Source organism: Sceloporus occidentalis, unplaced genomic scaffold (assembly GCF_023333645.1).
Source record: "Sceloporus occidentalis isolate IW3139 unplaced genomic scaffold, rSceOcc1.0.p SCAF_2, whole genome shotgun sequence".
NCBI classification, from domain to species: Eukaryota; Metazoa; Chordata; class Lepidosauria; order Squamata; family Phrynosomatidae; genus Sceloporus; species Sceloporus occidentalis.
The window spans coordinates 164485750-164501776 of record NW_028316982.1 but is presented as its reverse complement, the minus strand read 5'-3'; positions in this window follow the sequence as shown (position 1 = coordinate 164501776).

The following is a 16027-nucleotide window of genomic DNA, read 5'->3' as shown; positions in this document are numbered from 1 at the left end:
GTTACAACCATTCCTTGTCTTTAGTACATAAATAATAATGTCAGATTATTAAGGAAGGTATGTGAAATAGTATAAACACTTCAAATACCCACTGCATGCTAAGTCAACCCACTACGTAATTCTCCCATACAATAGTGCTCTTGAGGAATCTCCATACATTTCATAGTCCTTAGTGAATTATATCCATTACCTAGCCAAAGCTTCTCCTTGCTGCTTTTCCATGGTCTATTAGGATTTTATTCAATTATGGAAAATTGTTTCTCCCAGATGGTGCTATCTGAAACTGTAATTATTGGATGTGACTAACAGAGAAATCACACCATTTAAATGAATACTATGTACTTCATTAATAGCTTTGGGAGATCAGAAAAAACTTGTTCAAACCACACACATTTCCCTAGATGTTTGCCAATAGCAAGACCCCAAAATGCTCATGATTTGTATCCTCTATCTTGATCACAAAAAGTGCTCCCCCCTCCCCTTTGTGGTGAATATTCTGTGATTGTTGGCTTAATTTTTCTTCTCTTGCAGTTCTAAATACTCTTACTGGAATGCAAATCCTATTGTGCTTAGTGGGATGTATTTCCATGCAGACATGCTTAGAACTGCATTCTAAAAGCTGCAGTCACCTGTAGAATATTATAATCACAGCACAGCATTTGCACATCTGCCTATTTGTATGAAAGGTTGAACAGTTTCTGTCCTGAATTGTAAGATAAATGAACTTATAGGTGTTCACTGAATGGCCATCTCTGTGCCATTGTTCCTTGCAGGAAAGGAGTGATTGAAAACTTACCTTAGGTTTCAAGCCTCAGTCTTTGCTGCTGTTTTTTCTTTGCTCTTCCTTTGTACTATGTAGGATACAGTTCATGAAAGTGTAGCCTTCATATGTCAGACTGGCTTCTGTAGCCAATGGTGAGAGATGATGGTAGTGGCCATTGAACAACATCAGGAAGGCCATTTGTTTCCACCCCTGATGTAGACTGTGGAATAGGAACTTTGTCTTATTTTATATATTTTGAACAATTTCACAGATAATCACAGTTTTATAAATGAAACTACATTTTCTGTATTTCCTTTTTAAAATTCTGTTTAAAAATTATTTTAATGAGTCATTGACCATAGATAACATGTTGTCTCAATGAAGAGAATGAATGGGACAGGAAAGATTCTGTCCTGTCAGTGACATTCCAGCCCTTTGACTTGGTCCCAGGAGGCAATATTGTCCCTGGGATCAAATAGTTCCCCCACTGTAACCGAAGAAGTGTGAACATCAAACATATATGCTGGAGAAAAAGCCAAATTTGTACACCAAAGAAATCTGTAAGGTTCGTATCTAAAGGTGACCTCTCACACCATTTCCAGTTTCAGCTGAGCCTATGTAACAACCAACTTTATATAAAAAAAATAGGGATGTTACATTCATCACTCTTATAATGATGATTTATAAGCCTTTATTCTAACTTTGTTTTAGATTACATAAAGAGGTTCTGCTATGGTTGTCTGGAGATGGTTTTTAAATTGAGTTACTCTTACCCTTTCATTTCTCCTTGATATCTTCCTATCATATGTCTTAATTTTCCTACTCATCACAATCTTGCCTTCTCAGGGTTTTTTTCCTTATCACTACAATTGTTCAGCCATAGTTTCATCCCAATAATTTTTTGAGCTCTGTGTCCAAATAAGAACATACTGTCTGGACCTACAAGAAGCCAGAGTGGTGTACTGGATTGAATGTTGGACAGGGAAGCTGGGAGTCAAGGGTTTGAATCTCCACTTGGCCATTGAAACCCACTGGGTGATACTGGACAAGTCACACTCTCTCAGATTTAAAGGAATATAATGGCATACTCACTCTGACCAAATTTTGCCAAGAAAACCATGTGATAGGTTCTCCTTAGGGTTGTGATAAACTGAAAACAACTTGAAGGCACACAACAACAATGGCAACAACCTGAGCTTACACTAAAAAGTTGCAGTGTAACCTGAGTGCTAACCTTGTAGTGCTGTTCAGGTACCCTGAGGAGTAAGTGAGAGGGTACTGGGATCATGAGATGAAAGGGGGGGGGGGAAGTATTTCTCTATAGCCAGACCTAGTACTGTCAGCCCTCCATATTCACAGATACTTTATCCACAGATTCAACCATCCATGGCTTGAAAATGTTAAAAATGATATAGTAAACCTTGATTTTACAATTTACATAAGGGACATAGTTTTGCTATATGCCACTGTGTTTAATGGGACTTGAGCATCCATGGATGTTGGCATCCATGGGTTGTGGTGGTTCAGCCCTGGAACCAAACCCCAGTGGATACCAAGGGCCCACTGTACTAACTAGAGAAAAAGGCTAGTTCCAAAAAATAGTACCACATTTAGATTACAGCTTTTCCTGCCCATAACTAAGGGACCTTTCATACTATACATCTATGTCACTATAGTTCCACTTTTATTGCATTCTGAGCGTGGCACTAGGGCTCTCTGGCAGATAATTCTAAATGTTCTTCCTTAAACTGTAAATCTCAGAATTGCATATGTTGTATCCATGGCAGTTAAAGCAGAATTGTGGCTCTGTCACTGTTACATATGAAAGGACCTTAAGCTTTCAATCATCTGAATGGGGAAAAACACACATACAAGCTGTGGAACTACCAAATTATGGTCTCATAGGGAAGAGGGTTTCTTTACTTCAGGGCTAGAGTGTTTAGGTTTGGGGCTACCTACTAAACCTAGGTATTGCATTGCTATGCAGCAGGAGTAATGGCTCCGAAGAATGGGAGGGAAAGATCATATCCTTTCTTTCCTCCTGAAATACCATGCAATATAGGACAGCTAATTTATAAAAGTCATATAGCATACATCTTCCTAATTGTAACAACTTCCCCCTTTTTTACTACCAGGATACAGGCTACAAGTTGTGAGCTGTGTGGGTAGAGCAACTTGGTATCTTCTGCTTTTCCTTCTACCTCTTCTCAACTGACAGTTTGACCTAAATTGCTCTGAATCATAAAATTAAACTGATGGATTCCCAGTCTGCAAAACCACACCATTTCCCTTTCACACACTCAGCCAGGTTGGAATAACTATCTACAGCCCAGAGAAAACCATAGAGAAATCATTTGAGTAGTTTATAATCAAAGAGTCTATGTGGGGAAACCAACAGAGGGAGCTGTGGTAGCTGTAGGAAGCAAACAGAGAAAATATGTCCCTGAATTACCATTTTTAATTCCTCTTAGGTGCAAACCATGGTATTGCTCTTCCAGCAGAGGTCAGAAAGTAGCAGTGGACTTCCATATATTTTTGAACTGCAAGTTCTGGTCACTGCTGAGGAATGCTGGGCAATCCAGTTCAACAATTTTCTTAAATTTGTACTGTCTGTTTCATTTGTATTTTGAATGCTTAGGAAACTCTTTGAATATACAGAAACTATTCTCTTATATTGGTGGAAAAATCAGGATGTAAAACAACAATACTTTTCTACACATGGCTAACAGCATTACTCTATACATGTCCATTTATAATTCCTATTTATGTCAATCAAGTTAATGTCCAGGTTAAGTAAATAAAGAATTGTAACTTCAGTCAGTTTTAACTCAAAGGAATTTTGAACTCTATTAGGGGCAGATACTTCTAGATGAGGAATGGGGAATATGTGACCTTTCATATCCTACTGAACTACAATTCGTAGTACTCACCATTGGGTATACTAGTTAGGCCTCATGATGCCTACAATGTAACAACAGTCGGAGGGCCATCAGTCCTCTATATCACAGCCATAATTGATGCTTTCACAATGTATGACTGCAGCCCTATTCCCACAGGGACATAGCTAGGATTTTAGGAAGGGGAGGGGTCCAGACTAAGTGCCACCATTATAATGGGGCTTGAGTGCAGCGGTGCAGCAGCACACACCATTCATTTTTCTCCCTTGGCTATGTCCCTGATTCCCATATCTCCCATATCTAGAAGTAAACTGGACTCAATGCAGTATGACTTGCTTCTGAGTACATACACCTAGGACTTCCCTTTGTATATTCCATAGTAAGTTCAGATAGTGTGCCAGTGCTTGTACAGTATGCCTTGTGTCTTCACAAAAATTGTTTTTTTAAAAAAGTAGCAAAACCATTTTTCCTCCAAGAAGAAATTAACATTTTCATGTTATGAAAGCTTACAGTAGTAACCAAATTATTTTGTCACATGAGGAAGCACAATTTGTTTAATTCCTAAATAGGTTTAACGGGAGTCTGTTTTCTTTATTGTGTTCTGTCTTCTGTTGCAAGTGCATGGGAAAACCTCATATTGAAGGCATTCATTTGAGTGATGGGAATCTGCTACAACAAAGCTGTCTTATCTCTCACTGAAAAAGGAGACCAGCTTCACAATTTTGACATTGCTGTATGGTGCAGAGCATCTCTAGATGACAAAGAAATGTGTAGGGAGATGGACAAGAGAATTTAGAGCTGGAATGGAAATCACCTAGCCTCTGCATGTTGCCAAACTGCACTCCGGCATCCTCACCACTGTCTATCTTGGCAAACAGGGATGAGACTTGCAGTCCAACAGCATTTGGACGGCTGACTGATTCAGACCTCTACTTTAAGGATTAAGAAGTAATGCCCAGGACAATTAGATTGCAACACATCTAGCCATTTGGGGGGCTTGCAGGTTTTCTAAATGATCTTTCATAAAGTAACAAACAATATCAAAAATTACTGTGCAAGTTTGCACAAGTTCAGGACCAACATTTGAATCCAAAAGTTTTAGCTGGAAATGGATACTTAATGGAGCAAGCAGGGCCATTGTGCTACCATTAGGTGTGGTGAAGCAGCTCTCTCTACATGCTGAAAAATGTGGGGAGATGTAGAGAAACAGAGTTGTGTACTCCATATGGCCAGCTTGGTGCCCAACAGCTCACTGGCCTCTGGTCTGGTGAATGCTGCCCCTTCATTGCTAGTTCTGAATTGAGTCAACAGCCTCTCCAGTTGGATCCTGTCTTTGGGACTGTGAGGTAAGACTCTACTTCAGGAAATCTTGGGCCAGCCCTGTGAACAAGACATGAATCCAGGCAATCTGTGCAAGATTTGTTTCCATAGGTACCATACATGGAATACAGACTGACCTCTGATTCACATTATAATAGAGTGGGAGAAGGAGGCAGCTTCCAAAAACTAAGAATCTTAGAGTTGGAATAGATCACAAGGGCCATCCAGTCCAACCCCCTACTATGCAGGAATACACAATCACTCCTGACAGATGGGATTTGATTGATTTTTCTTCTGGTCCTTTTATTCCTTTTTGATTCCCAAACTCCTCTTTTTTCCCCAGTAGCTTCATTTAAAATAATAATAATAATAATTTAAAGGTTAATACATGTAGTCCAGTGGTTCTTAAACTGTGGTCCGTGGACCCCCAGGGGACTGCAATGTCCTTACAGGAAATCCACAAAGGGTTGAAGGCCACCCAGCCCACCTCCTTCCCATAGTGGAGCAGCCACATGACAGGAGCCACGGCAAAGGCTGGGCCTGTGTGTTGCTGTTCAACCCACTCCAGACACAAACTGCAGGAAGGAACAGGAGAAAAGTCTTCCCTTCCTGTCTAGTGCCATTGATGGAAGGTTTAACGGATGGTGTAATTGTTAATGGGCTAACATTCATGTGGCATCATCATTATTATTATTATTATTATTATTATTATTATTATTATTATTATTACCACTGTATATACTCGTCTATAAGTCTAAAAATTTATGCCCAAAAATGGACTCCAAAATCCCTGATCGACCTATTTACGGACTGCTTTGGTAATGGGATAGCAGCTCTTTCAGATTTCCCCATGTGGTGGTTATTTCTCTCTGGAGCCAAGCAGAAAGAGTCCTGGGTGATTGATTGATATTGCTGTTTGTTTAAGAGTCTTCTCCTGCTGGCATGTCTGGCTGAAAAAAGCCTCAGTGAGAGTCTCTCTTGCCATACGCACACATACACACACTGAAGGAGCCTCCAAGTTCTACCCTCAACCTATCCACAGGTCATGGCAAAATTCATAATTTTGGCCCACAAACCCGACCTCGACTTATTCATGAGGTTGACTTACAGTTGAGGATATATCGTATTATTATTTTTTTTCTTTGGGGGTCTATTGCAACAAAATATTTAAAAGGGGGTCTCTGATAAAAAATGATTAAAAACCACTGATGTAGGCCATTAAAACTCTGACGCTATGACATTTAAGAAAATTATGATTGTCAGTGACCTACTACTTTAATTTAGAATGATCCATGGAGAACAACAGATGTCACTCAGGTTGCTTCTTCAGCACTACAGTCAGAAATCCCATGAGCAAAGCCAGTTTGCTTTAATTATTTATCCATTTACTTTCGGAACCCAGTGATGTGAAACTCTGTTGTGGTGCTTATGGCTGCTGAGCACTCATGTCACAAACTGTGTGGCAGCTTTCTTTTCTTGCCATGACCAAGATATTTTAAAACCCAGAAATCTGCAATTTATTTGTGAATCCACCTTAAAAAATTGAAATTACAGTACTGTACTGTACTGTAGATTGTACAATATACACTAATGGTCAGTAGGCTAGCAAATGCATGGCTGCACACACATTCTGAGGGCAAATCTAAATTTATGCTATAATGTTCAGAAGCACTTTCATGAGGCTGAATTATTGGTTTAAATGGCAAAATCTATTTAAGGTAATACCCATAATGCTGTCAGGACAAATTATTTACTAAATACCTAGTGAAAAAGTTTATGCTCATGTAATGGCATCTTCATATTAAATTAGTATTTGACATAATGCTGCCTAATATTACAACCACATATTTATCCTTTGGCCTCTTGCCTTCTGTTGTGGTTCTGAACGCTAAGTACAAAGAGACAATTACTCTGAAAAGCAAGTAAAACAGACAAATAAATTGTTCAGTTAAATCCATCTCAAAACCTTTTCTCTTAAGTTATGGTTGACCCATGGGCTACATGTAGGCCCCAGGTCATCTTTTGCACCCCTAAGCCACTAATCTCCCCAAATGTGACTGGAAATCTCCCCATGTTTCAATTTGGTGGATGGGCAAAAAAAAAAAAAACCTTTATAAAATTCTGAAATGCTGTCTAGAGCAGTGATTTGCATTTGAACTCTCAATTAGCACCATGCCAAATCATTAAACGCCAATGGGGAAACATCTGGGAAAAAAATAGACTTTTAGTCTATTACAGTTAGTGCTGAAATCCATTAAATTGGCTCCCAATCCTATTGTAGTTTGCATAAATATGCTTGAAACTTAACCTCTTGAAGAACATTTCCTCATAAAAAGACCTTTTCTCAATAAAATGTTGGGAAATGGTGAGAGATGGTAGTGGATCTCTCAAGCAGAGTGATCCGTTGGCAAGGCAGAAGTTGACCAAGAATCAACCCCAGACCCAAACACATGAAGGGTCTCACAGAGAAAATAAGCTTAGTATTTTTTGTAAAAAACTATTGAGTAGTATTACTTACACTATTTGTCCATTACATGCAGTGTCATTGAGGAAGAAGAAAAAAGAAGAAGGAACCCTGCAGGTTAGAGTGAAAGAAGAGAATGGGTGTAGAGAAACAAGCAATCAGGAAACCGCCATAATGAAAACTAGTTATTAGGTTTGCAAATGTGCTAAATTTAACAGATGATAATGCAATGATCAACTTGCTGGTTATTGTGCATCATTAAACCCCCAAAAGCTATGTCAGGCAAACATTTCCAGCAGTAAGATGATGAAACCCCATTGCCTGGAAGCTCCTTGCCAAACTTTCCTACTTATGGAAAAATCAGTTAATGCAATACAGTAAAAATGAAAATATGGAAATAGATCTCATTTGAGTAACATTTGCAGGATGCAAAATCAAATCCTTCTTGCTACAAAATGGTGGGTTCGTATCCCACTGACAATTAAAGGTATGAGGTTTACAAGATAGACTGTCTACAATTTTCCCAAAAATCCAATGATATAAAGACTTTGTATATAGTTATTCCATAACCTTTTCATTAGAAAATACCATATATACTCAACCATATGTCAACCTCATATAGGTCAAGGGCAGGTTTTGGGTCTAAAATGGTGGATTTTGATATGATCCATGGATAGGTCAAGGGTAAAACTTAGGGGGACGTAACAAGGGATGTAAAGGAGGAAGCAAAGTAAAACAATGCCAAAGAACATACAAAATCCCAGCAGGCATAATTCAAACTGAAGGCAGGATGGATGAGAGAGAAGAAGAGAATTAGTGATTCCAAGAGAGATTACACTCTTGCCTTTCACCCGGGGATGGTTCCTTAAAAAAATAGTTGAAGTACAGTACTTAGATTGCCCTGTGGAGAAGTCCTCCCAGGTTTTTTGGTTCATTTTTTTTTTTACTAAAAAATTATACTTATATATGAGTATATATACTACAGACTATTTTTAAACTTTCTGTTGATGAATGGATATAGTTGCTATTGTTATGCATTCTGCTCCTATTTATGGTACACAGTTCTTGGTGGACTAACATTTGCTTAGATAGCCAGCATTGGGTGGTGGTTTGAGCATTGGACTATGACTTTGGAGACCAGGGTGAAAATCCCCACTTGACTATGGAAAACTACTGTATGACCTTGGGCAAGTCAGGCTCTCTCACAGTGCATCTACACTGTAGAAATAATGCAGTTTGACACCAGTTTAACTGCCACAGGTCCATCCTGCAGAATGCTGGGGTTTGTAGTTTTGTGCATGCTTTGGCAGAGAAAGCTGAAGAACTTGTAAAAATACAAATCCCAGGTTCCATAGGGTGAAGCTACAACACTTAAATGGTGTCAAACTGCGTTATTTCTACAGTGTAGATGCACTCTTATCCTCAACAGAAGGCAAAGACAAGCCCTTCTGAACAAATCTTGCCAAGAAAATCCCACAATAGGACTGCATGAAGGTTCCCATAAGTCACATAACAACTGCATTTGCTTGAAACTTACTGTGTGACCTTGGACCACTGAGTCCCTCTGAATCTAACCTCTCAGCCTAAAAACTGGAGGGGAGGCATGTAGTTTGCAGTCACTGGAAGTAGATATAATTATAATATGTAATTGTAAGTTAAAAATCTTCAAGAACTTGCCTTATAGTTGGAGGGAGAGTGTTGCATGTAAACATGATTAGCCAAGTAATTTTCTGCTTCCTTCCGCAAAACAGGAAGGCTTTCTCCATATGGGTACAAGTAAAGTAGTTTGCCCCACCATAGGGCTCTCCTCTTTGGACAAGAACGCATCCTCCTAGAAAATAAGAGCCACTGTGCTGGAAGATGGGAGTTAGTGAAGCTCATTGAAATCCTGACAGCCATTCTGTTATTTAGTTATTGGTACTGCAGTGTATTAGAACACAAATAAACTATGTCACATAGTTGTGAAATTATACATACTGTGTCTTTTCTTTTCTTTTTTCTTTTTGCTCACAGATATAGATAATAAAGTTATAATTCACTGGAAAGCCAATATCCTTTGCTGGGTGTGTCAGGCAATTATTATTACAGATCAACATTCCCTTTCATAACTTGTAAATCAGACACAGAATTTTGCTTCTCTATTCCTCCACCAAAACCACAATATCCTAACAGCAGCCATTTGAAGCTAATTAATCTTACTAATGCAATGGTCTGAACAAGACTCAATTTTCAATTCAGCCTTCTGCAAATGTTTACAGTAGATGAAGATCAGACACTGCTAGAGTGAATGTTTGCTTCATGTCCCTACCACTCAAGTTAGAAAAAAGGATAGCAGGCCAGCAAGGAAATATTTGGGTACCTTGCCCTGCTTTTAATGTTTCTGTTATAAAAAGTTATTTGGCTCTAATCCTACATCCTAGGAATGAGCCCAACAGGTTTTAATTCTGAGCCAATATATACAGGATTGCATTTCTAGCCTCCACATCTAGCAAAAATGCAAAGCTTATATTTCAAAGCTAACAGTGCATTGCACTACATAGCCAAGCTATGGCTAAGTTATAATGTGGACAATTTTTGTCATGCTGGACAGTGGCATCCCTAGGGCTGGCGTCACCTGATATGGTAACTTATGGTGTCATCCCTCCATTGACCTACTGCTATCCCAGATTCCCACACCATACAGAATCTTTAGTCCTGTTTTTCCTACTAATTTACTTATAAAACATAATTCTCTTATATCACTGAATGTAATGGTAATAGTTGTGACATAAATAACTAGCAAAATTAAAATTATACCTTTCAATTACAATATCATACATATGGCCTAAATGTGTTTACATGTACATAGTTTTGTGTGGTTTAAGAAAAAAAACTTGATAAGTGTGATGTTTTTAAAGAAAATTGTAAAAAATTAATTTGTTTTTAATTTTAAAAATTGAAATTTAAAATTTTAATTTTTAAAAAATACACTAGGGCATCTCCTTTCTTCTCCCACTAACCCTCACCCCACTCACACCATTTCTTCAGCATTTTGAAGAGATATAAGCAAATGCCACAGCCCATTTCTGCCAACATGCAGATGTCTGAGGAGCAGGAGGGATGGGTTGTTGTTAAGGATATACCTCTGTGCACTCTTAAAAGTAGGAAACTAATAGTAAACTATTCCCACTGAAATGAATTCTATGAGGTTTACCTTTGCACAGTACTATAAACTCTAAAGGGAACCCAATACACATAAAGTTGTATAAAACAAATCCAGTTTTACATAGGTGGTGGTTGTTATGTGTCTTTGTTTCTGACTTTGGGCAACCCAGAGACGAACCGATTTATAGTAACCCTCAAGATTTGTTCAGACAGGGTTTGCTTTTGCCTTCTTCTGAGGCTGAGAGAATGTGACCTGCCCAAAGTCACCTAGTAGATTCCTCTGGCCAAGTGGGGATTCGTATTCTGGTCTCCAGAGCTGCAGTCCAGCACTCAAATGGCTAAACAACTTTGGCTCTCTTTACTTAGGTAGCAGTACCTTATTAGCATGAAGCCATCTGTTGCTTTCAGGGTAATACAGATGATTAACTTTTAATACTGTTTCTTCACATACTGGTTTTTCAATCTCAACTGCAATCTGAGTGCAGTTGAATAATATGTGTCCAGAGGAAATGTGCCTGACTATGAAGAAATCCAGCCATCCTGACACTTTCTTGCTGTGTTGCACTACAAATTCTATCTCCAACTGGATTGCTGAGTGGGAAGTTTGTAGCCCAAGGCATCTGGGCTGAAAGAAAGTACTCAGGTAGGATGGCTTTGCAATGCCTTTTCCATTTTTCTCAGAATTTCCAAGGTACACTATCTGAAATGGCCACCCATCAAAAGCAGAGACCATTGTCCTTCATTTCTCAATGGCGCAATAGCAATGATAATGGTAATGCATTAGTTACAAGTAAGGCAAAGAGCCATTTTCTGGACAGCAGTATCAGTAATGAGTGTGATCAAAGGAATGAGTAGAGCAACATTTTAAAAGGCAACATTTCAAACTTGCATTGTCTACCAGTTCTAACTAGACTCAGTTCTAACCCACTTCTTCAAAAGCCAGAGTACAATTTTATATATTGAAAAGATTTTATATAAAAAAGCTAGATAGAATGTAAAAAATATATAAATATAAATTTTACATTTTACATATTTAAAACATTTAACATTTATAACATCTTTCAATTCGACATTCCCAGTGCTGCTTAAAATAATATCTCTACCTCACACTCACACACACACAAAAGGTGGTGCTAAGTTCTGCCGAAATATTGAGAGATTTCCCCAGTTCATGAGCAACTTTGATTGAAATGAGACTTGGCAAAATCTCATCAGGCAAGACTTGCTGCTTATATCTTTTTATGAGTACCAAATCTTGCCTGATGAGATTTTGCCAAGTCTCACTTCAATCAAAGTTGGTCCAGGTTTTATTTTTGGCAACTCCACCTGTCAGTCTGCTGAGCACCTACCACTGAGTGCCTGGTCAAGTAAGGCAACAGTGGCGGGGGGTGTATTTCAGGGGTACACAGTCTGTGGCCTTCGACTGCTTTACGTGGAAGCTTCTGAACCTGGAGAGGTGCCATCCACCTTCCCCCATACCACAGCTGAACTGCAAAGATGGGGGAATTGCCAGTCTCTAACCCCACTAGTGATTCCTAGAACTCAGAGAGCAAGGAGTGGTGGGTTTAACCCTCCACTCAAGATGTGTTCACACATAAGTGACCCTGATCCACCTACCACTACTATCTGCTGCTGACAGGACCAAAAAAGGTTGTGTACTCATTGTAAGTATTTGGTGTTTGGTTTCCTTCATCTTCAGTACTTTCTCTTGGAATTTGTTTATTTTTTATTTGTATTTTTTAATTTATATCTGGATTTCGCTCCCATATGGAACTCAAAGCTGCTTAAATCATGTTAAAAACATACAGCCCAAATAGTCTGAAATATAAAAAAATAAAAAGCACTGAATACAATTGCTTAAAAATATTAATTTCAAATAGTGAAAAGATAATCAAAACCTTACACAGCACACTCCTTGCATTACTCCAACCAGTTAAAACCTGAAAGCCTGTTTACATAAGGGGGTCTTGGTCTGCTGGTGAAAAGAGTGCAAGAAGACTGTCAACCAAGTCTTCCCTTGGCTGAGAGGTCCATAGCCTAGGAGCAGTCACTGAGAAGGCTGTCTCCTAGATTCTTACCAGCCATTCTTGTGATGGGAGTGGGAACAAGAAAGAGCCTTCCCCCAAATGTCTTAAAACTCCGGTATGCTCGTATAGGGAGGCATGGTCTTTCAGCTAGGCTGGCATTTCTCCAGTCACCTTCACATGGAGGTTTGGCTGTCCTTCATATTACTGGTATGTTCAAGGACAAGAATGCGAAATGAAAAGTAAACAGTATGTTCAAATACTTTAACAAAGTACAACAAAGAAATCTTGCATGCAAAATGCCTCCTAAGACATAGCAAAGTTCTTTGTGTGCATACACAGGTGTTTTCCACTTAAGAGCAGAAAGAAAAAACTCACGTAAGAGCAACAAACAGGTGAAATAAGGATTTGGGGCAATTGCACCAACACTGATTTAAGAAGGCAGTCTAGAATAAGGCCTTTTGTGTATAATACAAGGGGCAAATTCTAAAGAAACAGTCACACAGAATCAATATATTTTTAGGTCCTAAAATTACTTCAAATATGCAAAGACGCAGACCCAATATCAGGGATTTCAGAGACATTGCTACAGTCTATAATCAATGCATCCTTTAAGGAGGGTAAATTTCCAGACCAACTAAAACAAGCGGTGGTTAAACTGATGTGGAGTCGAAGGCTTTCATGGCCGGCATCCATAGTTTTTTGTGGGGTTTTCAGGCTATGTGGCCATGTTCTAGAGGAGTATCTTGATGTTTCGCCAGCATCTGTGACTGCGATCTTCAGGGAATGCTTGCCTGGAAAAGTGTTGGGTATATATATACTATGTGACCCTGGGAAGAGGAGTGATTTGTATGTGTATTGTTTTGTTGCTAATGGCAGGGTGGGAGGATATGCAAAAGAGGATTAGTGTCTGTTAATTAGTGCTCATTGTCTGCTGGGAAGCCCCTGACCATGGGAGATTTCTCATTTGCATTTGTTGAGTCTTCATCGTGCTGTTTTTCAGGACTGGAAGCCAAACCTTGTTTACTTTCAGGGTTTTCTCTGTCCTGTTGAAATTGTCCAGGTGTTTGTGGATTTCAGTGGCTTCCTTGTGCATTCTGACATGCAAGTTGTTGGCATGGTCCAGAATTTCAGTGTTTTCAAACATTTTATGTCCAGGATGGTTTACAACACATTCTGCTATTGCTGATTTTTCTGGCTGACTCAGTCTGCAATGTCTCTCATGTTCCTTGATTCTTGTTTGCATACTGCGTTTGGTGGTCCCTATGTAGACTTGTCCACAGCTGTATGGTATGTGGTAAACTCCTGCAGCTGGGAGAGGTTCTCTCTTTTCCTTGGCTGATGGTGGTCAAACCGCTTTTGAAAAAACCCTCACTAGATTCCTTGGTAAGAAATAATTATTAACCGGTCTCCCTTCTACCATTCTTGGACAAGGTGATCGAGGGCAGGTGCCTTCCAACTCCAAGTCGTCTTGGAGGAAGCCAATTATCTAGACCCATTTCAAACTGGCTTCAGGGTGGGATACTAAGGCGACCATATGGGATATGGTCGCCTTAGTCAATGATCTCTGTCTGGGCATCGACAGGCGAAGTGTGACCCTGTTGGTGCTCTTGGACATCTTAGCGGCTTTTGATACCATCAACCACGGTATCCTTCTGAAATGCCTGAGGGAATTAGGTATCGGGAGCACTGGTGATGGTGGGGGACAGCTGCTCCTCTAAAAGAGAGCTGACATCTGGCATCCCTCAAGGCATCATTCTGTCCCCCATGCTGTTTAACATTTACATGAAGCCACTGGGAGAGATCATCAGGAAACATGGGGCACGGTGTTATCAGTATGCTGATGACACCCAAATTTATTTCTCTATGTCTCTGACTGCTGCAGTGACTAAAGATGGCATCTCTCCTCTGGATGCCTGTCTTGGGTTGGTAATAGACTGGATGAGAGAAAACAAACTCAAGCTGAATCCAGAGAAAATGGAGGTACTTGCGATAGGTACCCCAGGTCTGGGGATGGTGATTTGTCAACAAGTCCTGGACAGGGTCACACTTCCCCTAAAGGATGAAGTATGCAGTTTGGGAGTACTCCTGGACTCGTTGCTACATTTGTCATCTCAAGTGGATGCGACAGCCAGGAGTGCTTGGTACCTACTTCGGTTGATACGCCAACTGCGTCCCTACCTGGACCAAAAGGACCTGGAAGCAGTGGTACATGCACTGGTAATCTCTTGTCTTGATTTCTGTAATGCACTCTACATGGGGCTACCCTTGTACCAAGTCCAGAAACTTCAATTGGTTCAAAATGTGGCAGCCAGGTTGGTCACCGGACCATCCAGGTTTGACCATATAACATCTGTCTTAAAATCTCTTCACTGGCTGCCAATTAACTTCTGGGCGCTGTACAAAGTGTTGGTCATTACCTTTAAAGCCCTGCATGGCTTGGGCCCGAGTTACTTGTGGGAACACCTCTCCCTACACAATCCGCCCCGGACTCTCAGAATAACTGGGAAGAACATGTTAGAACACATTCCAACTAAGCTCATATCGACTTCCCAGAGAGCCTTTACAGCACCTGCTCCGAAATTGTGGAATGATCTCCCGGAGATCAGTCTTATTACATCCTTGGAGCCATTCAAGAGGGCACTTAAGACGGATCTCTTCTGGCGAGCTTATCCCCCTGACCTTATGTGTCACCTTCAGGCCACTGGATGAATTTAGTGCATTTCCACTCGACGCAGACTTAGTTTTAAGATTAATTGTACTATTTTTATTGATGTATTTCAAATGTACTTTATATTGATGTATGTGTTTTAATGGACTGTAATCCCGCCTCGATCCATCTGAGAGACGGGAAAATACAAACAAAAATTATTATTATTATTATTATTAATAGGAGGGCCCACAAATTCTGTCATCATAAATTATCTAGCAAACTTGACTATACCCAAATTCAGAATAGCAGTCACATTATCTGGAATCAATGTTCTGTCATGCTTCTAGGAGAAAGATTTGTGAGGGTCAAGAGCATGTATGCCCTTGCACAATGGGGAAAGTGGAAACATCTAGCCATGTTTTATTACATTTCTCCTTCTGTCAAGATACTCAATTAACTTTTATTACTCCAGTTTTGTAGAAAATTTTTGAGAACTCTGATAAATGTTATTTATTGCATCTTTAGTTAGATCAAAGATATGGTAGCTTCCTGAAACACAAAGCTTCTGTAAAAGGCAGTGCCATGGAAGTGGGGAGAGTTCAGTACACCCACCCCATTGCAAGGCAGACCACAAACCTAAAGATCACTGAGAGAATAAGAGGGAAAGTCACTGCAATAGAACAAGAGGAACACTGAAGGAACATAACCATTGCCAAAGAGATAGATATTTTCAGGTATTGCCAATGAAAGTCAGAGCATGGT